This window comes from Notechis scutatus, chromosome 5 (assembly GCF_049901735.1).
Source record: "Notechis scutatus isolate UNSWTSFEM ecotype Mainland chromosome 5, rNotScu1.2, whole genome shotgun sequence".
Classification (NCBI taxonomy): Eukaryota; Metazoa; Chordata; class Lepidosauria; order Squamata; family Elapidae; genus Notechis; species Notechis scutatus.
The window spans coordinates 80,446,068-80,473,406 of record NC_142013.1 but is presented as its reverse complement, the minus strand read 5'-3'; the positions used below and the strand labels follow the sequence as shown (position 1 = coordinate 80,473,406).

Here is a 27,339-nt window from a genome sequence, read left to right as displayed (position 1 = left end):
CTCATTAGACTGTTGACAGAATAACAGAACAGAATAGAATAACAGAATTGGAAGGGAGGTTTTCCCTTGCTCAGGAAACCTGCTGTCCTACTGCTCAGGAAACCCTATACCATTTCAGACAAATGGTTGTCCAATCTCTTCTTAAAAACTTACAGTGTCAGCACATTCACAACTTCTGGAGGCAAGTTGTTCCACTGATTAATTGTTCTAATAATTGTCAGGAAATTTCTTCTCAGTTCTAGGTTGCTTCTCCCTTTGGTAAGTTTCCATCCATTGCTTCTTGTCCTGCCTTCAGGTGCTTTGGAGAATAGCTTGACTCCCTCTTCTTTGGGGCAACCCCTGAGTGATGAATGAATGTGCGCTGAATTAAAAAAAATGAGCAATGGCTATAGAAGACATACTTTGAGATCATTGGCTCCTAGTATAAGAGAAGGAACCCTGATATGCAGTGGTTAGAATGCAGTATTGCAGGCGAACTCTGCATATAGCTAGAACTGGCTCCTGACCAGCTCAAGGTTGACTCAGCTTTCATCCTTCCACAGTCGGTAAAACAAAGACCCAGCTTATTGGGGGCAATAGTGTGGGTTGTGCACCAGTTACACCCTTTCCTGGATCAGCGGTCCCTATTCAGAGTCACTCATGCCCTGGTCACTTCCTGTCTTGATTATTGCAACGCGCTGTACATGGGGCTGCCCTTGAGGAGCATCCAGAAGCTCCAGTTGGTGCAAAATGCAGCACCCCGCATGGTTTTATGCAGACCCCGGTGTGCACATGTCACCTCTCCTGCAGGAGCTGCATTGGTTGCCGATTTGCTTTTGAGTGCAATTCAAGGAGTTGGTCGTCACCTTTAAAGCTCTTCATGGCTTGTGTCCGGGTTATCTGAGGAAACATCTCTTGCCAGTGACATCTACCCGACCCATTAGAGTGAGGAAGCAGGGAATGTTGCAGGTCCCACCCCTGAGGGAGAGACACCTGTTGGGACCCAGAAGAAGGGCCTTCTCCGTGGTGGCTCCATCTCTCTGGAACATCATTCCCCCAGAGATTAGAATGGCCCCCCTCACTAATACTCTTCTGAAAGGCACTGAAGACCTGGTTTTGCCAGCGGGCCTGGGGAACCCAGAGAGGGATGGAGCCCATCAGGTGGCTAGTGTGATCTGCTGTTGTCAGGACGGGGGTGGGTGGGAGTTGGTTTTTGATTTTTTGTTTTGTTTTTTTGTTTTCCCAAATTTTGTTCTATTGTACTTTACTAATTTATTTGATTCTTTTTGTTAGTTTTTTATTGTTTTTATTTTTTGTTTTAAATATGGTTTTACATTGTGTAAGCTGCCATGGGCGAATAGGCGGCAATATAAAATAAATAAACAAACAAACAAACAAACAAACAAATATGGTGACATCTGTAACAGTGGTAGTGTTCAGCAGGTTCTGACCAGTTCTGGAGAACTGGTAGCAGAAATTTTGAGTAGTGTAGAGAACCACACTAATACCACCTCTGACTGGGGATTTTACAGTACCCTTCTCCTTCCATGCCCATCAAGCCACGCCCACAGAACCAGTAGTAAAAAAAATTTGAATCCCACCACTGATCTGTAAACTACTCTTAGAGTGCTGTAAAGCAGTGGTCGCCAACCAGTGGGCTGGGGACCACTGGTGATCCACGATAAAATTTTGGTGGTCTGCAGAGAAATGTCATCCCCAAAGCAATTAATCCAGGCTGCGCAGGAACACAAGGCTGCACCACCGATATGGCCTGTGGGAACACAAGTCTTGCGTCGCTTGCATTGCGAACAACATGAGGTAGTGAGGGGATGGGGGAAAAGGGCCAAGGGGGGGAACTTGCCCCACTTGCCCCCCCCTCCTTGCCTGGGCCCCGGGCTGCTTCTTTCGGTTTCTTTTTTTTTCTGCTTTTGGCTGCACACAAGGAAAGCAGCAAAAGTCTTTCTTTCTCTCCCCCAAACTCCACCACAAATGAGTCTTTGGGACTCTGCAAGGCATCCTGCTCTAAGAGGCTGCCCTGGCGTGACAAATCTCACAAAGACTCATTTCTGGCAGAGTTTGGGGAAGAGAAAGAAAGACTTTTGCTGATTCTGCTGCTTTCCTTGCATGAAGCCAAAAGTCTCTCTCTCTCTCTTTCCTTCTGAGAATGGAGCTGGAGACGGTATCATGCGATCCCAAATAAAGAATGATTAATCGATAGGAAAACGGGATGGGGAATTTTCCTGAAGACTTTTTTGGGGATTTTCCCAGGGTCTCTGGTCCGCGGGATTTAAAATTATGAGTTTGGTGGTCCCTGAGGTCCAAAAGGTTGGCGACCCCTGCTGTAAAGCACTATGGAGCAATATATAAGTCTAAGTGCTATTGCTGTTGAGAGAATAAGAATGGTGCCTCAAAATAAATATATGAAGGAAGAATCAGTGGGTTGAGAGGAAAAGAAAACCTGAGAAAGTTGTGGTTGGGAAAGATTTTTAAAACATAGCAGTGAGAACGATACTGAATAAACGTCAATGTATGAAGCAGCATGTGGGTGGGGTAAATGTAAAGATGGGTAGCGAAGATTGAACGGCTTGGAGAAGTGAAAACTGTTAGCATACTGTAATAAATCCTTGTTCTGATTTCATATTTTTAACTTGTGGGACTATTTCTCCCCCCCCACCCTCCCTGCTCTGAATATGATTTACCTCAAAGGAGAACAGTGTGATGGGTCTGTATGTATTTATCAGTCCACTAGATTTATATTTGCCACATCCACAATGTGCGGCAGCACTGTTTGTTTCAGCACAAAAGGAAGTTCTACTTAACTATATTTATAGCCATAACCCCTTAAGCCACTTGCACTACTAGCTATAAATTTATCTCTGTGAATTAGCTTTTACAGACTTTTTGGATTCAATCAATATTTAAAAATGGTAAGCAAAGCAATCAGAATTGGCCAGATTCTTGCTGCAGAGAAGACTATCTTTGGGCAGGGTGATCCAGAGCCCGGGGTTCCAAAGGAAAGGTGAAGCTGACAGAAGAAAACTCTTTGTGGCCACAACAAAACCTAACTCTTGATTAAATCTATTTTATAATTAAATGAAATGTAGTTTTTATGAATTCAATCTACATCAAAAAAATAATAATAATGTGGCGACTTTGGGAAGAAGCTGCAAAAGCTTCGTGAACGCTTCACAAACTTGAAATTCTGCTCTTTTTCTCGGTTAGATAATCCCAACCAGTTTTATAATCCAAAAGTTCCAGATATTTGAAGCTTTTATATATTTTTTATTCCATCTTTATCGTTTTTATAAATAGCTCAAGATTATGAAGAAGAGTGAAAGGCGGCGGGCTCCGCCCCCCCCCGCCCCCCCCCTTTTAAAAACAGCCGATAAAACCGACGCACATAAAAGGCAGATCTGGAAGTCGTCAGAAGACGGGAGGTGACGAAGAGAAAGATTGAGTGGGCGTGCAAAAAAAAATAAAGGAGGGGGATGAATAGGCCGCCGTTGCAGATGCTCGGAGACGGGTTTGGGTTTCGGCGGGTAGAGGCTCGGCAACAACGTGGAGAGCCTGCGGGAGCCCAAGAAGGGGAGAAAAGGCGCGAACAGGGAAAAATGCCAGCGGGTCAAAGCAGGACAGGGACGGAAGAGGAGGAGTAGAGCAACATCAGCAGCGGCACTTTCCATCTCCAGCAACCGTAGTCGCTGCGACAAAGCCACCCCTTTGTCGCAGCGACTGCAGAGCGACCCCAGGAGCAAAGCAAAGGCGGCCCTGCGGCAGCCAGATGCGTGAGCCAGCGGTAGCAGCTTCCACAGCAGCCATTCCACCCCCTTCCCCCAATTGCTAATGCCGGACAGAGTTGGCTGAAAAATGTCTGGTGAGGCAAAAGTATGGTCTCTCCGCCTCTTCCCGCCCCTCCCCCTCCGTCCCCTAAGTCTACAACAAAAGATTTGGAGACGGGGGAGAAAAGGGGTGCAATCGGAGCCCCCCCTCCCACAACAAAGTCATTGCTTATGAAACGATATTGTGCAAGTAATTGGTATCTGTTTTACAGTGTTTTTCGAACTAGATTACAGGGGTCTCGAACCTTGGCAACTTTAAGACTTCAACTCCCAGAGTTCCTCAGCCAACAAGTCCACAAGTCTTAAAGTTGCCACGGTTGGAGACCCCTGGACTAGAAGATGGGTGGATCTCTTAAGAATTCTGGGAATTTATGTCCACCTACCTTCAAGGAGCCAAAGTTTGGGAAACACTGGACAGGGCACTACCAAAGCAATTCCAAAGATTTATAAAATAAGATTTTTTACATCGAAACGTTGCCTAGATACTTCCAATCTTATGCGGGAGAAAACCCGAATAACCAAAGATCCATATATTAAGATATATGTGTGTGTGTGTGTGTGTGTGTGTGTGTGTGTGTGTTGCTGAAATGTTGCTACAACTTTAAAAGCACAACTATAATGACGTGGGAAAATACCCGAACAAAGCTGAATCACACACACACACACACACACACACACACACACACACACACACAAGAGAGAGAGAGAGAGAGAATTGGATGAGATATGAATGCAGTAATGGATTGAGTTAGAAATATGGGAGAACAAGGAATGCATTGAAAACACATGCTAACAGTTTATAGAAAACACCCACATAATAAGCAAATGTGTTTTATAAAGAAACATTTATTTGGGTATTTAAGTAATACAACTCGGAGTCAAAAGAATTTCTACACACACTTGCGGGCGTGCTGCGATTCCTGAAAGTTTGTACAATAAGTTGTACAGTAATTCTAAGATTTGCCAATTCTGGAACAGTGATCCATTGCTTTCCATCCCACTGTTGAAGCACAAATAATTTCTATCCTTCAGTTACTACTGGTCCTGCAAGACTGCAGGCTTTTTACATTTCCCAGTCATTATGAAAATTCTCAGAAAGGATATATTTGCATAGTATGCAGATACAGAGCTATGTTTAAACAGTGAAACTCCTTGTAAGCTGAGGCTCAGTGTCACTTGATAGCGAGATGGGTGACATATACATTTAACAATGAATTTAATAATAAATGAAAATAATGCCAAAACAGATTGCATCATCATGCACTTTGTACATAATAACCTTTGCCAAAATATTGTCTAGTACAGGGGTCTCCAACCTTGGCCACGTTAAAACTTGTGGACTTCAACTCCCAGAATTCCTCAGCTAACTTTACACTGCCCTGCTAGCTGAGGAATTCTAGGAGTTGAAGTCCACAAGTCTTAAAGTTGCCAATCCATATGAAATCCATGTGTTGGATTTCAATAACCATAGTCCTCTGTTTAAAAATGTCTGGCTATTAATATGGTTGGCACAAGGAGCTTGCTTATTCTGATAAAGTCTGTCATGCTGCCTGCAGCCTGTCAAAAAATATCCATTTATTAGCAAATTCTTGTTTCTTGCTGCTTCTTTTTGGGATCAAGGGAGATGGTAAGGAGTTGAGCAACTGCCAAGAACAGTGTCTGTGATCACATCAGTATCATGCTGCCAGCCCCTGACTTCGCTGAACATATCAACCCAACCAATATTGCCTAGTGTTCTGTACTAATGAACATTTACAGCTTGCTCAGTAACCATGGTGAAAATCAGTACTGGCAGGCTTAATGCATTAGTGCTTTCTTTGGTTGAAGAATCACTGTGGTTCTGTTAGAGACATGATCCTTGTTATGTCAGTTGCAGTTCATCACCATTCATTCATGAACTAAGGCATCTTTTGTTTATGCCAAGTTTTTTTTCTATCACTATGATGGATGAAGGCATTAATATTAATTACAACTATCTGCAGGATATAGTACTAGCACTAGCTTATATACCGCTCCATAGTGCTTTACAGCACTCTCTAAGCGATTTATAGAATCAGCATATCGTCCCCACAATCTGGGCCCTCACTTTACAGTCAGAAGTGGTATTAGCCGGTTCTCTGAACTGGTCAAAATTTTTGCTACTGGTACACCAGAAACGGTTCGAACTGGCTGAATACCACTTCTGCATGACGTCAATGTGACGCTGCAAGTTTGACACCCATGTGCTAGAGGAATCATTTCCATCCTTTCTCCTGGAAACCAACCGTGGGAATTTCCAAAACTAATTTGGAAGGATAAAAGGAATCTCTGGGACAGACTTGGGCTAAGTGAGAAAACTACTGAGATGGAATGGAGATCACAGGGAGACTACACGTATGACCCCCTGGATTTTATTCCAATATATGAAATTTCCAATTGGAAAAACATTACTTTTTAAAAATCTTCATAGATGAAAGATTCTTCCCCCAGTTTATGGTAAGATACAGGACTTAATTTTAAAAATCACATACCAATCACATGCAACTAAGGATGCATTCTGAATATATATTAAATGCATCTATCATCTTAGTGGGTTTTTCCCCGTTGTTATTTAGAAATCTTAATAGTCAGGTACTGATTAGTTCTCTATAGAGCTGTTGCTGCAGTAACAGGGATGAATTCATACACTCTCTCCAGGTTTTTTTTAACTATTTCATTAATTTGAGGGCTTTATGATCTCTTCAGCACAGAGAGTATTGGGTTTTTTTTTAATCCCCTGAGTATTCATGTACATCAATAAATGTCAAAGGCCTCACCAGGAACACCTCTCCCCCAGCAATTTAGGTCCCAATATTACAAGCTTTTCAGCTTAGAACAAATGATCCTGGATTTGATCTCACTGATGCTTTCTTTAATTAATTGTAGCCAGCCATTCCTTTCATACTGATCGTTCTTACTTCAAAGTAAGTGGATAAAAGAAACATCTTTTTGAAGCAAGTCAATTTGTACAAAAGGGCTGCTTTAATTTCCTTTCGAGGGAGTATGTATCTAAACTATTGTAACAACATCAAATTGTAAAGACTTAAAACTATACGAAATTGAACCCAAATTAGTCTATTTGATATTAATGAAGAGAACCCTACTAGCACTTGTGAGGGAAGCCAGAATCCTACATATATAAATTTTTCTAATCAACCTTTCCCATTTCAATATGAATAGGTGGTGGACACGGGCTCAAAAGACAAGTAGGTAGAGATGACTGAGTAATATTCTACCTGTTTTTTATGTGTCACACAAAAAAGTGAAGTTTGAGAAATCATGGGGAAAAGTGAGGCACGAGGAAGGAGAGGAACAGAAAAAAGAATAGAGGAAGACTATGGTAACAATAGTTCAAGATGAATAAGTATGTGATGATGAACTGAAGAATAAATTAGTGTTGCTTGGAATAAAAAAAATAATCACATAGAGAAAACCCTTTTCCCTGTCCCCTAAAGAAAAAGAAAAGAAAAATCCTGGCTAACAATGAATTGTGATTTCAGTGTCTGCAATTTTATATATGTCACTTATTTGTTTCCATTCTCTTTTATCTTTTCCTACTATTTTGCTAGTAGTTCAAATGGATGTAATAGAACAGACTGATCATAAGAATACGTACTCTGATTTTAGTACAGTCCTATTGATCCCTGAATCCAGTATTCCCTGTTCCAAAATGTGCCAAAAGATGATGCCAAAAAGCCCTCCTTAAAAACATGATCAAAAAGTCAATTTAGTTTACAATTTAATCATTTCATTCGTTTTTCTTAAAGTTTCTTTGATTACAATTTGGTAAGATACAATAGTCAGTTCACTATCTTCTGGGCTGGAGTTCATTTTATTTTATACTAAGAAAAATTGATAATGTTTTAGTGCTGTTGTAATGGCAATGATAATAGAAATGCTACTCATTTAGGATAGTTAATTGATTCGATATTCTTGTCCATAGTGAAATGGATGGAATATACAGTATTAATTATAAACTAAAATCTGCCTCCTCATTTCCTAAATGTGTTTTTCCTGGGAAAGATAATGTGTTTTTTAATCTCATTCTCAGGGTGCTTCAGAAGGTTTAGTCCCAGTGTCTTTCTGTAGCCCCCAAGCTGTTCATTCTTTGTCTATTATAAAGGCCTTGTAATATAAGTTCCCTAATTAGTAATTTAATTGGAAAGTGCAGACAAGTGAGATGATATTACAATAGAAGACAGGACACTGAGACAACTATACTCAATTGGACTACTCTCTGAGTGCTAGAATCCTGCTTTCACTCAACAGAATTTTATTTGGGGGTAAAAAAAAAGAATCCAGAAATATTTTCCCTAATAAATTAAACCAAAATGGTTGAAAATAAGTGCAGAATATATTTTGGGCATCTATAGTTATATCATCTATATCTATCTCTTTTATTAGTTGTCACCTTTTTACCTAAGAGTAAAAATGCTGTGGTTCAGATATGCAGATGATACCACTCTAATGGCAGAAAAGGAAGAGGGACTAAAGAGCCTCTTGAGGAAAGTGAAAGAGGAGTTGGCTTGAGACTCAACATTAAAAAACTAAGATCATGGTATCCAGTCCCATCACTTCCTAGCAAATAGAAGGGGAAGAAATGGAAGCTGTGGCAGATTTTATTTACTTGGGCTCCAAGATCTCTGCAGATGGAGACTGCAGCCAAGAAATTAAAAGACACTTATTCTTTGTAGGAGAGTTATGACAAACTTATACAGCATAGTAAAAAGCAGCAACATAACTTTGCCAACAAAGGTCTATATAGCCAAAGCTATGGTTTCCCCAGTAGTGATGTATGTATGTGAGAGTTGGAAAGGCTGAGCCCCAAACAAGAGTGCTTTCAAATTGTGATGCTGTGAAGAAGACGCTTGAGAATCCATTGGATTGCAAGAAGATCAAATCAGTCAATCCTACAAGAAATCAACCCTGACTGTTCTTTGGAAGGACAGATACTGAAGATGAAGCTCAAATACTTTGGCCTTCTAATGAGAAGAGAGGACTCACTGGAAAAGACCCAAATGTTAGGAAAGACTGAAGGTAAAAGGAGAAGGGGATGGCAGAGGAGGAGATGGTGATAGATAGTGTTATTGATGATGAATTTGGGCAAACTCTGGGACACAGTGGTGTGCTAGGGTCAGGGAGGGTTGAAGTGCTGCACACATCTTAGTGACTGAACAACAACCAGTACTGTAGTGTTTTTCAATGGAGTTGGTATTTTCATGGTCAATTTTCCACCCCACAGTACAGCCATACTATTTTGTTAACTTTAGTTTGCTTGTTAACTTGTGTTAAACCATAAAAAATTGCTCTGGACAGAAATTGGCTTGCCCTTTAAAAACAAACAATTCTCATGCAAAAATAAAATAAAACTCTCCTTTAAGGTGAGAGTAGTTAAGACCAAAGCATACATATCTCTGAGCTGAAGGTTTATAGCCCTAAATTCTGTGAGGCTTACAAAACTATTTATCTGGTTTAGCAGTGGAGAATTTGTGTGCATTTGTAATCTGTCAGTACAATGTCCAACAGAACTCCTAGATTAACAAAACAATCTACTCATGTCAGAATGTTCTATTGCAAGGTGCTTTACATTTTAACCAAATACTTCACTGAGTGACTTTTCACTGAGTCTCTTAGATCTATGTATGTAATTGGCAACTGTCCTGCATGGCATGAAGCCAGGCTATCTATGGAACCATCTTCATCCCATTACATCAGCCCATCACAACTCGCCAGGCAGGGAAGGTATGTTGCAGACCTCGTCAGTTAAAGAATTCTGATTGGTGGAGCCTAGGAAGAGAGCCTTCTCTGCGGTTGCCCCAACTTTATGGAATCTTCTTTCCCCAGAGGTGAGACAGGCCTCCACTCTTCTGGAAGCTCTGTGCCCTGCATGGAGAGTAAGGGGCAGTACACAACTATGGGTCTGGTTAGCCCCATGAAAGCCATCCCTTTGCCTTTTAACTAATTTGATTGATTGATTGATTGATTGATCAAAATTCTAAGCTGTCCATCTTGCCCAAGATGATTCTAGGGGGCTCAATTTTCATCTCTTGCCTCCTCCTAAAATTTTTATTTTTATAAATACTTTTTATATACTATTTTATTGTACACTGGCCAGTGACCAGAGTCCTCCTTTAAGGGAGATTGGTGCTACAGAAATCTGAAAAAATAAAATAAAGATAATAAAATTAATAAAATATAAAATAAAATAAAATAAAATAAAATGGTTATTTACCTATCTGTGTTTCCCTAAAAATAAGATCATTATCTTATATTTTTTGCTACCAAAAAGGGCACCAGGTCTTATTCTGGGGGAATGTTTAATTACTGACTCAACTCTTGGAGGCGGCACTGACAGTCCTGCCCAGCAAGAGTAGGAGCCCACTACTGGCCCACTCGATCCAGAACTCTTTCCAGGGAGGCATATGTGTATCCATCCAGAGCCAATTTCTCAGCTGCAGAGGTCTTTCCTGAAGGCCTCTGGCAGTGAAATGGAGGCCAGGGGTGATGTGTGCAAGCGGCAGCAAGAGGCCACAGAAGAAGTGGGTGCAAAGTGAGGCAGGTGTTAGGGTTTGTGAGGCCTAGTAAATAGGGCAGCTCCACTCCCCATTCCCACCCTAGCTTAATTTTTACCTGTGCATCCCGGAGTGGGCGGGGTCTTAACTAGGGTTTATATTGGGCACACATGTAAAAATCAAGCTAGGGCTTACTTTTGGGGTAGGTTGTATTTTCGGGAAACACAGTAGTTGAAGCCTAAAATAGAGTCAACACATCCAAAATGGATCTGTGAGTTGCATATAAATATTTGGTTTGAACTTTTATCCTCTACCCTTGAAGTGGATTGCATATCAATTACATTTTAACCACGAGAAGAGAATATTTGTAGCTCAGGTTTGAACTGTGGGTCCTTGGTGCTCTCTGAGCTTGGATATTTTCTTGCAAACATTTCATTACCAAAGAATTTATTATCATCAGTGCTAGAAGGGAATGGGGTACCAATTTTCAGAGGCATTTTCTATATTCTTAAATTTAGAACTGTTGGGGTGGTCTGTAGTTATAAGCATCATGCTTTATAAACTCAATTTTAAATTTCTTACCTGGCTAACAGTGGTGGGATTCAAATTTTTTTACTAGTGGTTCTGTGGGCATGGCTTGGTGAGTGTGGTGTAGCTTGGTGGGCATGGCTTGGTGGGTGTGGCAGGGGAAGGATACTATAAAATCTCCATTCCACCCCACTCCAGGTGAAGAATACTGCAAAATCCCCATTCCTCCCCACCCCACTAACCTGCTTTCCAGCTCCGTTCTCCTGTGCAGGGCAACCAAAGAAGACCCAGCCAATCAGCTGGGACTCGGGAGGCAGAGAATAGATGGGGGTGGGGCCAGTCAGAAGTGGTATTTGCTGGTTCTCCAAACTACTCAAAATTTCTGCTACTGGTTCTCCAGAACTGGTCAGAACCTGCTGAATACCACCTCTGCTGGCTAAACCACATGTGTATACATGTGTAAAACTAAAGGTTATTGTTGCGTACCAATACGAAAAATCTAATGTTAAGGGGAAAATATAAGAGAACACTTCTAAAGAGATTTGCGATCATTAGTTTTCAATAGCATTGACCACAAACTGTTCTTTACTTTGTGATCTATTTGGCCATTTTCTAGAAAATTAAATGCTGAAATAATAACTTAGATTTTAGTTATCATATATTGCATGAATGAATAAGAATTCTTCAGTGACAATCCCTCTGCCCTCAAAATCAGCATTAGATCAATGCAAGCAGTATGCAGATCAGATAAGGCCATTTATAGGCTTTTGCTACAACAAAAATCCATAAAAATGATATTTTGGTGCTCATGATTTATATATTAATTATACTCTGAATGAATGCATTCATTAAGTAAAAGATATGAAATTAATGTATCCTGAATTTTTCCCAGCTACCTTATCTGATAGCCTTTTAGAGAAGTATTCATAGTCTGTATTTCTATGTATATCATTATTATTGCCAGAAGATACATCTCCAATATATGTATTTTCATTTATATCATAGTATTCTTTAGTCTATGGATAGATAATTTCAATAAAATGTGTACAAATAAAGTCAAAGTGGAAATACTGCAAAAATATGTTGCTGGTTACAGGCTCCAAATTCTGATTGCAGAAGTCAAGTAACGACTAGTCATTTCAACAACCACTGTTCCTAGCTATATAATTTTGGTTATATTATATAGCTATCTCTTGCAGTCTTCACTTAGACTGCAAGAGATATGTATTTGTATAGGCTGTTTAAAACCTTCTAGAATATGGGTGACAAACTGGTGGCCCGCAGGTTGGATGCATCATGCACAGGCCACGCCCACCCCAGCTCCACGAAGGCAAAAAAGTTGTGATACATCACATGATGGCAATGTGATGTACAAGTTTGATGCCGTGTTCTAGAACCTCTTAATCTGGCTTTCCCTGTAGAGCTTCCATGGCAAGAGAGGTTGCTTAAAAGTCCTCCTTATATACTCAAATGCCTACCACAAGCTAGAATACTTTCTCAAAAGTTCTTTCCCCTTTATGTCTGTTTAATGCCATTTAGATGCTTAAAAATGAGCCATTGCTCTCCATAGGAAACGGGCAATTTCTTTTGGATACAGCTTTCTAAAAGGTTACAGCACTTTTAAAGTTGAACTGTTCTCTTTATACCACGTTTAATTAAAGAACAGAAAGTACATATTGTTCAGCATCTTAATAGGGGTATCTATTACTCTAGAGACAAATAAATATAACCCAGACTTCAGAAAAGATTGCAGAGGGAAATCCAGTTTCATATCTTTAAGTAAGCAATTTGATTCTTTTCAGCCTGCAAATATGTTTTAACTTGCTTGCTTCCATTCTTTCCATTTTTGGCAAGATTAATTCTGGCAAACTGAGTACATTTCCCTGCTAATGTAAACATTTGTTAGAGCTGTCCTTTATATATATATATATATATATATATATATATATATATATATATATATATATATATATATATATATATATATATATATATATATATATATATATATATACATGAATATCCCACATTCATGTTGTTGTCCTTTATATATATATATATATATATATATATATATATATACATGAATATCCCACATTCATGTTGCAAATTAAGTGTTCTGTATAATTTTTTTACAGAAATTCTCATTCCTCTAACAATGATTATACAAATTAATCCATATTAAAGAAAAATAAAAACCAAAACTATTCTTTCAAACCTTCATTTTTAAAGGGTTTTTTTGCCAGTTAAATTTTAAGCTGCAACAAATAACTTAGAAACAGTGGATAAGAAAGTGTAAGTTCATCTATTAAACAATAAAAAAAATCCTTAGGAGATAAATCTCCCTAGGGTCTTCTGCTTGTGCAGGGGGTTGGACTAGATGACCTACAAGGTTCCTTCCAACTCTGTTAAATTATCTGTTAAATCTGTTAAATCGGTATATTTGAGTTGTTGAGGATCAAGCAAATAAATTGATACTTTGAAAGCTTTTCTATAGGTTTCATGACAAAATAATTGTATTACCTTTCTAAAAAGGCAAGACAGCAAATAAAGGAAGCTATTAATTATTACAACTTTTCATAAATGAGATAACAATGTTACCGAAGTTCTCAAGAAACTTGGCAAATCTGTGCAAATGAATTCTTATGATATTATTATCTTCAATTATGCCAGAATAATAAATACAACATGTGGAACATTTTCTATAGAATTAAAAATACATGCTGTGATGTTTCTGGAAAGATAGTTTTGATTAGTCATCTTTCAATGTTTGCTTCGCACATGCTCATCAGCTGCTATTGCCTTCAAAATCAGTTTAATGAGAAAATTAGTAAAAAATCATGGAATATGAAAACCAAATTTGATCATGTCTAATTTGCCATCTGCTTCTGTGCAAGCATCTGTTCAGTGTAATATTAAATAAGATCACATTTCTGCTTTATATTGGTCCTAGAAGTTATGATTCTGCTCCCACATTCATTTTCTCCCCGCAATGCTCAGAGACTACCTGGAGAAATCCCTGCAGTTTAGTTCAAGGCAAATAAGAGTATTTTAAAGAGTATTCCACATTAAGTTTTCTAGGAAGTCAGTCAAATCTAATGCCAGCCCCCACACCAATCTAAATGCAGGAAAAATATTGCAGCCCTACTTGGTAATAATTAGATTCAATGGAAATAATAACAGGTAGGCATCATTCCATGACCACAATTAAATATACAGCTATAAGGCAATCACTAGGTTGATGCATTGAATCTATTGCAGGATTAAACCTTCCAGTCTATGAGTAAACATGAATTAGATTACAAGTGAATGTTACGCCCCAATTCAAAGTTCACTGTTAAGTACAGAATGCATTAATATGTATTCCATGTGTAACTCTATATTCCATATATTGCTGACTTTTACTTGATAAGGAAATTTAAGACATATGCTAGATTTTAAAAGTTAAAGAGAATATTCAACTATCTTCAACTATATTCTCTAACCTAAAAAAAATAATCAGAGTTTTTGTGATAAGTAACCTTTCATCCGAGGCAGAGATTCAGCTCAACTTTCTCCAAACCACCATATGAATAGAAGATTGTATCTGTTACCAGCATTATAAACTATCTGTATTCCTTCCACTAATACAAGCTGTTTTCACATTTCCAATTAATTAAGTCACTAAGGTTTTTCAATTGTCCTTCACTTGGTATTTCATGAATCAGTGGAACAACTTGCTTCAAGAAGTTCTGAATGCTCCAACACTGGGAGTTTTTAAGAATAGATTGGACAATCATTTGTCTGAAATGGTATAGGGTTTCCTGCCTGAGCACAGGGAGTTGGACTAGAACAGTGATCCCCAACCTTTCTTATGCCGCGGCCCGGTATCCCCAACCTTTTTTATGGCGCGGCCCGGTACCGGCATCAGCTGGGCGCCGCCATCTTTTTTGATGAAAAAGTGCTTCCGTGACCTCACCGGAAGCGCTTTTCATCAAAAAAATATGGCGGCTAGCGCTGGGTGAGCTTTTCCGGTAGAAAGCCATTTCTACCCGGAAAAGCTCACCGGAAGCACTTTTTCATCAAAAAAAGATGGCGGCGCCCAGCAAACCAGCGGCCCGGTAGGACTTGTTCCACGGACCGGTATCGGTCCGTGGACCGGTGGTTGGGGACCCCTGGACTAGAAAACTCCCTTCCAACTATGTTATTCTATTCTATTCATTCACTTATGGCTCGCCTAATTTTAAGTAACAAATATTATTGTTTTAGGTATCAGATATTCTCATCTGGAAAGAAATCAGTACTGTTCTCAAAAGACATTCCTAGCTATTCCACAAAAGCATAGTTAATTTTTATCTCAAATCCCATATCAAACGAAGACAAGAAAATGTTAGTAATGTGGGTGGTTTCAGGGGAGTGGAGTTTTGGAGTTCATATAGGAGTGAAAATCAGTTGTATGTAAAAAAAAAAAAAAGTAGAATTTTCCTATTTAAAAATAAGTCTTTAATGGAAGAAGTCAGAGGACAAATCCTGGTTATCTTTGATAAGGATTTTACTCCTCTAGTTTTAGCTGCTAGCTTTCTTCTTTGAAGATGTAGAGTATTAGCTTTAATTGAAAGCTTCTTCTGTTTCCTTATGCCTTATTTCCTCTTCTCTCCTTTCAAGCTGCCTGGAGTATACTGGTAAATACATCAAATGGAACAGGGGTGTCAAACTCGCGTCATGGCAGCATCACATGGCGTATCAGAATTTTTTTCCCCTTAGCTAAACTGAGGGGGGGGGGCAGCACGTGACACACCCAGCCCATGGGCCGTGAGTTTGAAATAGAAGATCTGTTGTCAGAAAATTGACTCTGAGGTGAATCACTATTACAAAAAAGGTGCCTCACCCAATCGATTGCAAATTAGTGACTGTAGATGCATATGCCTTCTTTGCTATATCCTCATTATTTAGAATTTATAAAAACATCAACCTGAATATCCCAAAGGTCTTTTTCAAGAGGAACTGGACTTTCTGAGCTGAAGAAGCTTTTTGGATGAGGAGCAAAATGTCTTAAAAGAAAACCCAGAAAATCCAATTGCCTCCTGAAAAAGCACTTTTGGGACAACCATGACCTGGATGACTGAAAATCTCCATAGACATCAACCTGGGCATCCAGGAACATGAAAATGTAAAATATGATATACTGTAAGCACAATATGAGTTTACTGTGCATGGAGTGAATACACATGCACACACACATACAGTCACACATACAGACACACACAACATTAGAGTTTCAGAGAGTCAAAATGCATATTACAACACAGTGATTTGATTAGCAGACATCTTGTGATAAGCTCTTCGTGCTGTATGGGTGGATGGATGCTGCTGTTATTGGTGTTACTACTTTGACCAAAAACCTTACACATTTTTCAGTCTGCTTCTTAATATTTATTCATTCAATTTCTATAGCAGCTCAGTTCAACCAAGTGATATTATATTACAGATAAAGATAGCATTTGCCAAAACTACTTTTCATCCATACTAATTATTGCATTTCTTTTTGCATTGCATCTTATTTTTAAGAACTTGCTATTCAAATGTGCTAAAACCCAGAAATAAAATTAGGTAGACCATTAAAGGACAAATTGATTTCAGAATTATAGGATTATAATAGGGTTGGAAGGGACGTTCAGGTTCTCTGGCCAATGCAGGAATCCTCAGCCCATTTTTGGCAAATGGCAGGCACTCAGAAGTTCAATAGAAGGCCTGGTCTATTGCTTAATAGTTGTCACAATCAGGACATTCCTCTTTATTTTAAGTTTTGATCTCTCACTCTAAAGCGTTCCCCCATTAATTCTTTTTTTTAATCTGCAGGTGCAAGAGAGAATGAACCCACTTCTTCTTTGTTATATACTTTCATATATGCGAAGACTTGTTTCATTTATGCTCTCTTGTTTTTCTTTAGTCTTCTCAAATCCAAGATTGTCAGTATGGCTAAAAGATCTGTTTATGTATTAAAGAATCTGTTGCAAAAAGGAGGGCAGGAACGATTTGTAAATATTTGTGATTACAATTTTATACAATTAAAAAACCCATTAGAGAGATTTATTCTGAAGTGGTTTGAACCATGCATATTTGCATTTGCATGTTTCTTAGGGTCTTCTGTTTTTGTAATAGTTTAGAATGCTGCTTCATTTTCAGATCACCAAATGCCAAAATGTGCAAAACTCTTGAACAGCATGGAAAGAATTAGAACTTTTCAAAATTACAATGTGAGAGACAAAATAATAGTAGATTCATTCATCCATAAAGATGGATAACAACACTGTTCTTGGCTTTAAATCCATTTGAATTTAGTCCCCTGGATAACATTTTTTTAAAAAATATAAAAGTACATATATATATACAGATATTATACATGTAATATTCAGACAAGAGCAAAACAATTGTAAAACTTTTGCTTGTGGAGAAAATAATAATTAATTCTTTTCAAGCAACGCTTAGTCATAAGGTGACTTAATTCAGTCAAAGCACCTCAATATACCACCATCTAGTGGCATCACAAAGATATTACATCCAGGCATCAAAAGGGTATGTTACACGGAAAGTCATCAACACAAGGTAAAGATGAATAATACCTGAACATTGTGCCAGCTCTGCCCATTAAACAAATTTGATTTCTGTTTGTCTCACTGACTTTTCTACTGATGAAGGTTCGGCAACTTTGGGTGACCCTTGCATTCTACCAGCAGGAAAATCTGAGCTGCCTGTGGGAATATTTGTATGCATAAGCACATAGTCACAAAGGTACTTCAATGGCTGTTTCAGAAAAGATGCATCTTCATCAGGCTGAGTCATTTTGCAGAAGGAAAACCAAGGAAGATAATCACAATGTCTTGACAAGAAGACATGGTGCTGATCAAATCAAGCTTAGTGTTGGACTTCTGCTGGAGAAAAATAGCAATTTAGGGCTGGGGAGCAAAGTATTTGTTAAAATTAAATTAAATTGCTGTTTATTTTTGTGCTCACTTCTTTTCAGCAAACAACCATTCCATATTTTCCTGTAAAGAGCAGCGACTGTAAATTCTAGCAACTCCTGCAAAATAAATGTCATATCATGGGGTAATTAGAAATAACTTAATGCAATATGGGAGTGTCAGATGTGGCTCCATTCAAAATCCAAGAAAGAAAACCTTAGGCTCCATTTTTACAGAGAAAAGGACTTTTACTGAATATGAAGTGGTAGCAACAGAAGAAATACAAGATCTGAAGCAAAATGTGCAGAAATTACATATAGAAAGTTATCCCATGTCTCCACCCCCAACAATTCGAACTGGATATCCAATCTGAGGTGTGTATAATGCCATGTGGGTACATCTTCAGGTGGCGTCTCACATATCTGGTATGCCAAGATGGTTGACCTTGGCCTAGAAAAGATAAGTGGCTACATTTGTGCAGTAAGCAAGTAAGCATCCCAACTTTTACAATTCACACAACTTCAACCTCCAGCACTCTTCCCCCACAAGGCCCAATTATTCCCCCCAATTTCTATGGCAGCTGGAAAGAATCAAGCAGAGGAATAAATCTTGGAGGCTGACAGGGAGGCTCCAATCATATTCCTGTTCAGCTGTAAAAGACCCCAATGACATGAGTAGGGCTTACATGTTCATTTATATAGCTGTACAAATTCCTTCCTAATAGCTCCTAATGTACATTGAGACTTTTTTTAAGTCAAGTTTTTTTAAAATTTATACATAAGTATTTTGAATACAGTGTATTGTCCGGGCATACTATTTTACAAAAAGAAAAAAAAACACATATACTGATAGCAATACTACTAATGAAACAAAATAATTCTAATCATATTTATAATTAAATTCAATTATTTATGTTCCTATTAAATATATCGGCATGCATATAATTATAAACATTCATATTTTACTGAAACATAACAATACTTTCTTCATCTAATTTCTACCTCTTATCTCTAACCATTGATAAAACCTATTCCATGTTAAATAGCATTCTGTGTCTCCCTTTTATTTTCAATGTAATCTATCCATCTCTGCACAATCCAATTTTTTCTGGATTACATCTTCATCTGGTGGGATGTTCTCATTTTTCAAATATTGTGCAAATACAACTCTTGCTGTCAATACATGTAACTTTAAGATTATAGTCCCTTTGTCATAATTTTCTGGCATTATACCTAACAAAAATATTTCTGGTTTAAAATCTATGTGTTGCTTAATCATCTTCTCCAACCATGTATGTATTTTTTTCCAATATTTTCTTGCCTTCACACATGTCCACCACATATGATAATAAGTACTCTATCTGGAGTCTGATTACATTTCCAACATTTGGTGGACATGTTGTGAAACATTTTTGCTAACCTAGCTGGTAGCAAATGCCACCTATAAAACAGTTTGTAAAGATTTTCTTTATATGCAGTAGCCACTGTCAGTTTATAGTTTCTATCCCAAAATTTTTGCTATTTGTCTAATTCTAGAATATAGCCAAAGTTTTTTGCCCATACTATCATTGTTTCTTTTACACTGAGACTCTTATGCTGTCCTACCATTGATAAATTAGCACATCCTCCGTAATTCATCTCATCTCATGTCCCTGTGTTTCCTCCCTTCATTTTAGTGTGCATTTATTTGTATCATGAATATGCAGCAATGTTTTGCCCAGATGCTCATTCACATGAACATAAAGAAATGCTTTAGAGAGTATACAGATAATCTGTCATTTGTTTTGTTTGGGCCAGGTCTGCATTCAGCAATTCTATGATGTAGTAGATTAGAAACACAATTGCTATAAATGGAGCGAAGAATGCAGAAAAAGATCAGCATTTTTGGTGACCTTGGTTTATTAACATTCTATGATAGTCTCTAATTTCACATTGGATCTCCATAAATTCTCATATTTTCTCATAGCCCAGGCTATAAAGCTAACAAATTTACCAGAGAAAGGCATAGCTTTGGAAGCTATTAATTTCTTCATTCTTCTTCACAAGTGAGTAAATTAGTAGCAAGTAAATTAATTAGGTCACTAAAAATATCAGAAGTGTGTGGGAGGATTTGGCAAAACAGCCCTCAGTTTCAGCCGTAGCCAGCCAGCTGCATAAAAAACTACAAGCAGGACAGAATGATTATGTTCTCCCCAATTGTTTTCATACAATATTTCTGATCCATAATGCCACTATATAAAAAGGCTCCATTTTTATTATTGTAGCCAGTATCTACTGTTCCTGAATTGATCTATTAATTCTAACATTATAATTTACCTGTTAGAAAAAGAATACAATCAATTTTCTTAAAGTAGCAAATGATTTTATTTATTTGTAGAGTGTAGAAGCCGGGTTCTCATTATTTCTAAAGAATGTAATTAAAAACAAAAGAACACCATGAAATTCCACTGGTTCCAGAGAAATCCAGAAAGAGAAACAGAAGGCTAGGAGAGCAAATGCAGATTCAAGTAAGGCATTTGTTTGTCCAATGCATAACACAGATGTGTCTTCAGTTGGTGCCAAAGCTTACAAGAGCTGGCATTAGGCATAATGGAGGAGGAGGAGGAGAATTCCAGTCAAAGTGCCATATTTAGAAAGTCTCAATGACTGATATTGGAGGCTGTTACAAGAAGTCCTATCTGTCACTTTGTTTGGTTTATTACAACTACATTTAATTCATTCAATCTGTATGGACTTGTTGAAGCATTAAGTTGGCAAGGAAGTCATCAACTTTCAGAGAACTATTTGTTAAATTCAGGGGAGACCTTCTTCTGCATGATTTAGAAGCTATGAAATGTACATCTTTTCAAATTGTAATGTATCCCTTAACTTTCATCTTGAAAATAGATTTTCACCCAGCTTTTGAGTTGCCTTAATAATACTGGGTTTTAATTCATTATATTTTACCTTCCAGTTTTACTTGCTTTGATTTCTATGTGGGTGAGAAAATTGGCTGGTAACTAAAATTCATAATTTAGTTTAGACTTATTGATTGATAATCCATACTAATTAGTCAATTTAGTTGTGGGTGTTCTTTTAAAAAAATGGAATGTCAGCACTGGCCAATAATTATTTTAAGCAATAGAAGTTAATGCTGACATCACAAACCATTGTTTTTTCAATCTTGGCTGCTTAAAGATGCTTAGACTTCAACTCTCAGAATTGCCCAGCTATTGGGAGTTAAAGTCCACACAACTTCAAGTGGTCAAGGTTGAAAAAGACTGTCCCAAACAGACCTGCAGGGCTCTCCTTGTATTGGGGACAACTCTTCACTATTGGGCAGAATAAGATTTAGGATTCTAGGACCACCTTTGGAGCACTTGCATCTCCAGTCCTATTTCTGAGATAGGTACAATTGCCATTACTTGTATACAGTAATTTTCAGCAATACTCATCTAGAACGCCTAAGAAAGGGTAGCATTGCTATCAAGGAGTTGGTTCTTGCTATAGAGGATTTCCTATCCTTTAGGAACTTCACATCCCAGAAACTGAATTGATTCTAGGGAGATGGATAATTAGCACAGGCTTTAAAGGTCTATTAGAGTCTACAGATTGTTCTACCAAGCTCTAGCTCTTTTGGGGGATAAATGGCATTGAAATGATCAGAGGATTTTTTTTTTCATTCAGATTTACCTCCTAAAGCACAAATGAAGAAAAAATGTGAGAAAGGGGAAAATAAAGCAATGTCAGTGGAAAATTGTTATGGCAGTTTGAGGGCTGATCAGAGTAGGTACAATTTCAAAGAGATGAGGATTCAAAATTAGTTTTTAGGAGAGCAGTAAAATAGGGCTGCTTTGTTTCTTTTCCATTTGGTTCTGAATCAGCTGGCTCCCAAGTTTCAGATACATGAATTAAATTTGAGAAAAATATAATTTGTTTAATATTAAACAGATGGAGATGTTTGCCAACTTACAGGTCTTTTCCACAACCTTATGCAATTCAGTGCCGCAGGCTGTATGTGTTTATAAAAATAATGCTAAAAAGGCCTGCCAGTAAAAATATTCCAGAATGAAGAAAAGTTGCAAACTTTATAGTCTATTCAACAATTCTTCCAACCTTTAAATGTTTCTGTTTTTCCACTGAGTGAAGTGTGCATAATCAAACATAGTGATGTATTCATCTGTACTGTGCCACTCACAAACTCCAGACTGCTTTGCAAAATTACAACTATATGCACTTCATTTATAATGGTAATTCAAGGACCTCTGGGTTAGAATCTGACAACCATGTAATAGCACCAGCAGCACAATCTATCAGGCTTAGATGATGGAGGGATGAGGAATACAGTATCTGGAGATTTTTAACCAATGCAGAAAAAATGTAATTGTCAGTGCTGGCAAGTGGCCAGAATACTTGAGTTAGTATCTTATTAAAAAAAGAAAAAGAAATTTAGGTTTTTCAGTGAATGCAATTAATAATACTTTATTCATAAAGTCTAGTTTAATATAGTTGCAATCTAAGCCCTTTGAGTGACACAGCCTGATGCAGTAAATGATCACCTTCAGAACTAACTGAAAAAATAACCTTCTGAAGATTGCAATTCTTTAAAAGCAAAAGGTGAAAGGGAAGAAACCAGGGAAGAAATTAATGGTGTTTAGAACTGCAACTTAAATGAGAAAGATCTATTTGTATTAAGGAATAAGCAGCTCCATTAAATTTGATTGCACCTGTGTAAGTAGACAGGAATGGATGCTATTTGGAAAGGTCTTAACTAAAAAATAAATTACAGAAACAGAATGAGAAGGTCCAGACTGCAAGATATGAGAAACATTGCCTGAAAATACTCGTTGGGTTTAATAAAAGGCACACAAAAATTCAGCTTTGCATAGATGCCATTACTTTGCAGAACTGGGTTGAAGAAAAGAGTACTCAAACATTTTATCTATTTTTAAAAATGTACTGACTATTTTTTGCAAGTTGGATCACACAAAGCCTTGCAGATATCTGTATCTAAGGCAGAACTTTTAATGAACTATGGGTTCATTAAACTTACAAAACCAAAGCAAGCGCACTTAATCTGGCTTGGCCTGCAGAAAAACAAACCATGGTCACTAGTCCTTCTAAACTTCAGCATCTGCAATAGTATTCCTAATTCTACATGAATCATTAACCTGAATACTTCTACGGATAAAAAATTAAACAGCATAGTGCCATCCCCATTGTTGAAAATCTATTTATAGCATATATCTGTTTCTAGTCTCCTTGGTTTTATTCACTATTACAAAGTGCTGGAAGAAACATGCTTATCCTACCAGATTGCACAATTCGTAGGCAGAATCTCTGACCCTTTTCAAAAACCTCAAGGCTGCCCCAAGTTAAGAAATTGCAGAAAATGAGTCCTCAGTATAGTAGCTCATAAGCCAAAGTTGTATTTCTTCCCACACTTTTTTTGGCTGTATTTCTCCCCACGCCCATTCTTTGATGGCTGTTGTATCTACCTGATGCATCTACCTGGAAGAAAGAATATTATAAGGGTAGTCCTTAAAACAGCAAATAGATTTTGCATGCTGTGTGGATGATTTTCCAGTCATTTAATATATGCCACGACATCAAGATCCACTCCCAAAGATATACACAAAGTGGTTCTGATTAGACTGTGCTCAACTGAATAGTCCAGGTCTTGATACTTGCCAATAGCGTGACTTAATTTTGCAAATTAGAATACTTTTTCTGTTGGGATATTTTCTCTGAAGATTTGCTACCTTGACAAGTTTTAGGCAAGGGTGAGCAACCAATAGTGCATAGCAGATGCCTCCCGCCCCATTTTTTGCTCAGAGTAGGTCTGGCTGAGAATTATTGCCAGTTTGTTTTTGGGAGATCAGGGACTTTAGGGGATAAAATGTATGCATTATACCTCTCAGTTTTAAAGCATACATTCTGTTAGATATTAGCATACTCACCCCTGATTGGTTGTTCCCCAGGAGCAGGAATTCAAAGAGCCATCACTGGTTGAAGCTGTGGATAGTTCTGCTGTAAAAGGAGCTGCTGTGGCTGCAGTTCTTCAGTTCTGTAAGAACAAATAAAGAGAAGTTGGATGAGCTGAGTTTCCCGCATCTTTCTTACCTACAATCGTAACACTGGCAATGAAGGTGGGATCCTGAGACAAAGAGAAACCAGCGAGCACATGGCAACTAAAACACTGAGCGAAGAATCAACAATGGCCGGGACCAACATGCCACCCACACTGTTCGACTCCATGACAGAAGACTGGGAATTGTATGTTGACCGATTCCACATGTTTCTTGAAGGAAGCGACCTCATTAACATTTCGGAACAGAGGAAGTGAGCCGTTTTCCTCACGCACTGTGGACCCGCCATTTTTAAAATGGCCAAAGCACTAGTGGCACCCAACAATGTAAAAACAATGGCCTGGACAGACCTGGAGAGGATGCGGAGGGCCCACTACACCCTGCTGGTATCCTGTCTAATCAAGAGGCATGAATTTTACTAGAGACCAGAAAGAAGGGGAGAGCATAAACAATTTTGTCGCAAACCTGAGGGACATCGCCAGAGCTTGTGAGTTCCTAAATGTGGACGAGGCGATGAGGGACCGCATAGTCCTGGGACTCTGAGACCTAACCCTACAAAGCTGACTCCTGACGAATCCCAAAATAACCCTAAAAGATGCCATTTAGGAAGCATCGGCTGTGTAAGTATCCCAGAAATCCGCTGCCACCATGAGGAAAATGAACAAGGAACCACAGCTATCACCGAAGGAAGCCACTGTCATCCACTATGAGGACATCAAATCCGAGACTGAAACAGATGATGATGATGAGGAAGTGAACCAACTCCATTCGGAGTGGAACCAGAGAAGCCTAGACGGGAAAAGAAAAGACTTTTGGTGTGCGGGATGTGAGGGAAACCACCCCTGGTCGGAATGCCATTTCCGCGACGCCATTTGCCAGCGTTGCGACCGGCAAGGACACATTGCAAGGGCATGCTGAGCATCGAAACTCCACACCAGAAGACAGAGGCAGAAACATACCTCTGTGGAACAGAGAAATCCAGCCAGAGAACCAATGGCACCAATTCAATCGAAGCCAATGGAACAATGCATTGGCAACTGGAAGAAGCGAGACACACCAGAAAGTGATGGTGGGCCACTCCAACATGACAAGTGCTTGAAAAGTCCAAGTTCAGGTCACCATAGAGGTAAGCAATGCCGGATGGAAGTGGATTCCGAATCCTACCTGTTGATGGTATCCTGGGACACCATCAAATGGCTAAAACCCAGCCTAACCAAAGACCAGCTGAAAAAACAGAGACTAACCCTAAAAGACTATCAAGGGAACAGGATTCCTGTGATAGGCATAGGAAGTTTTGCCATTAACTGTAGTCGACCAGAACTGGCCAAGCCTGCTGGGGCTCAAATGGTTCAAACAGTTGGGAATAGAAGTCACCAGAATCCATAGCATCACTGATATCGAGTGGGAAGACAGCCTAATGGAAGAATTATGGGATGTCTTCGATGGAAAATTGGGCAAGTACTTGGGTTCTCCCATTTCCTTTAATCTAGACCCCACAATTGCCCCTATAAGGCTAAAGGCAAGGCGGGTCCCCTTCACACTTAAACCAAAAATAGACGAGCAGCTAGATAAGCTCATCGCCCAGGGGATCCTTGAACCAATTGATCATGCAAGATGGGAAGCTCCTATCACCACTCCTGTAAAGGCAGATGGGTCAGTGTGCATCTGTGCTGACTATAAGTCCACCCTGAACCATGCCCTACAGCAAAGCGTGTACACCGTCCCAGTGGTGCAGCACCTTTTACATTCCCTGGGGTGGGGGAAAGTTTTAACGAAGCTTGACCTCGTGCAAGCCTACCAATAACTACCCGTAGACGTTGAGACAGCAGAAGCCCCGACAATCATAACATACGGAGGGGCATTCAAATGCAAACAATTACAATTTGGGGTCAGCGGAACCCCAGGGCTATTCCAGAGTCTCATGGAACACCTGCTACAAGGGTTAAAAGGGGTGGTGCCCTACTTCAGTGATGTCCTCATATCAGCTAAGAACAAAGAAAAATTTCAAGAACGCCTAAGGGAAGTCCTAACCTGATTCAAAGAAGTAGGGCTAAAAGTAAAAAAGGAAAAATGCCAACTAGCAGCCAACAAGGTAGAATTCCTGGGTTATTTGAAAGACAGCAAAGTAATCCACCCCATGGAAAGTAAAATCAAAGCTATCAAAGAAGCCCCCAGGCCAACCAATAAGACATAGTTGCAAGCCTTCCTGGGACTTATTAACTTTTACAATATATTTCTACTGCAGAAGGCAACAGTTGCAGAGCCACTTCACAGACTGTTTGACAAGAAGGCAGTCTGGGCTTGAGGCAAAAAGAAAAAACCTAACAGGGGAACCCCTATGGATACCTGCAAGGGTGGCCCAACTAACCGGACCCAATTCATACAGGGTAGAAACTACTGATGGGCAAAGTTGGAGGAGACACATAGACCAACTAAGGGACCAACTAAGGACAAGGGGGGAAAGGAAACACTAGACACAAGCAAAGAAGAAGGGGGAGACCCTTTACAAAAAACCATTATAAATAGTGAAGAGGGGGGAGACTCCTCCCAATCAAGAAACCAAACAGAACAGGCCCTAACAACTAACAAGGCAGACCCTCAACAATTAACAATAGCACCAAACAAAATAAGCGGACACCTACCTGAAATCCAACAGAGGGTCAGCATGGCCAGGCAGGAACCAGCCCATGAGGAGTCAAAAGGGTGGCCTCTAGTGGTAACAAAATGGCCGTCCCAGCCAGAAGGTTCCAGGAGGTTCCAAGGGAGAGAGCAGGTGACACAATAAATCCACTCAAACAACTTGAAGACCAACCAGTGACTGAGCTGAGTCGCACCCACAAAAGTCCCGCCTATTTATGCAACTACGTACACTAGGTGGGACAGGATTGGGTGGGACCAGACCAGTGGGGAGGGGTGTTAGATATTAGCATACTCACCCCTGATTGGTTGTTCCCCAGGAGTGGGAATTCAAAGAGTCGTCACTGGTTGAACAGACAGCTCTACCGTAAAAGGAACTGCCGCAGCTGCAGTTCTTCACTTCTGTAAGAACGAATAAAGAGAAGTTGGACGAGCTGAGTTTCCCACGTCTTTCTTACCCACAATCTAACACATTCTATTCCCTAAGGACTTCCAATCGTACATATAAAGTGCATATATTTTAAGGGGGAAAAGGTGTTAAGCCTAGTCCTGATTTTTTAAAAAAGTGTTGAAGTTGAGAAGTACTGCAGCATCTCATGTAAGTATGACTGTTCCCATCTGGTCCAAATATTTTTGTCAGGAGAAAAGTTTTATGTTACTGGAAAGAAGTTACAGAGCCAGGAAAAGACTAACCTATTAATGCAAACCAAATTCTGTTACAAGAGAAATGATACAAATATCTTTGAATTAAGTTCAAATCATGGTAATTCCATACCAGTGTAATTTTCTTTGGCAATAAAGAAGTGCTTTGCCATTCC

General features: G+C 39.0%; 1 long non-coding RNA gene across 3 annotated transcripts; it reads right to left on the bottom strand.

Moving 5' to 3' along the window:
* Positions 1 to 17,918: 17,918 nt before the first annotated feature.
* Positions 17,919 to 27,118, bottom strand: LOC148130550 (uncharacterized). 3 transcript variants are annotated; one of them, XR_015749986.1, is made up of 4 exons: positions 26,821 to 27,118; positions 26,527 to 26,594; positions 23,756 to 23,862; positions 17,919 to 18,267 (listed from the first exon to the last, which is right to left on the bottom strand). It is a non-coding gene; the product is annotated as an uncharacterized LOC148130550 (long non-coding RNA). The 3 variants fall into 3 exon arrangements; XR_015749987.1 differs by lacking the exon at positions 26,527 to 26,594; XR_015749985.1 differs by lacking the exon at positions 26,821 to 27,118 and having other exon boundaries at positions 26,527 to 26,690.
* Positions 27,119 to 27,339: the final 221 nt, after the last annotated feature.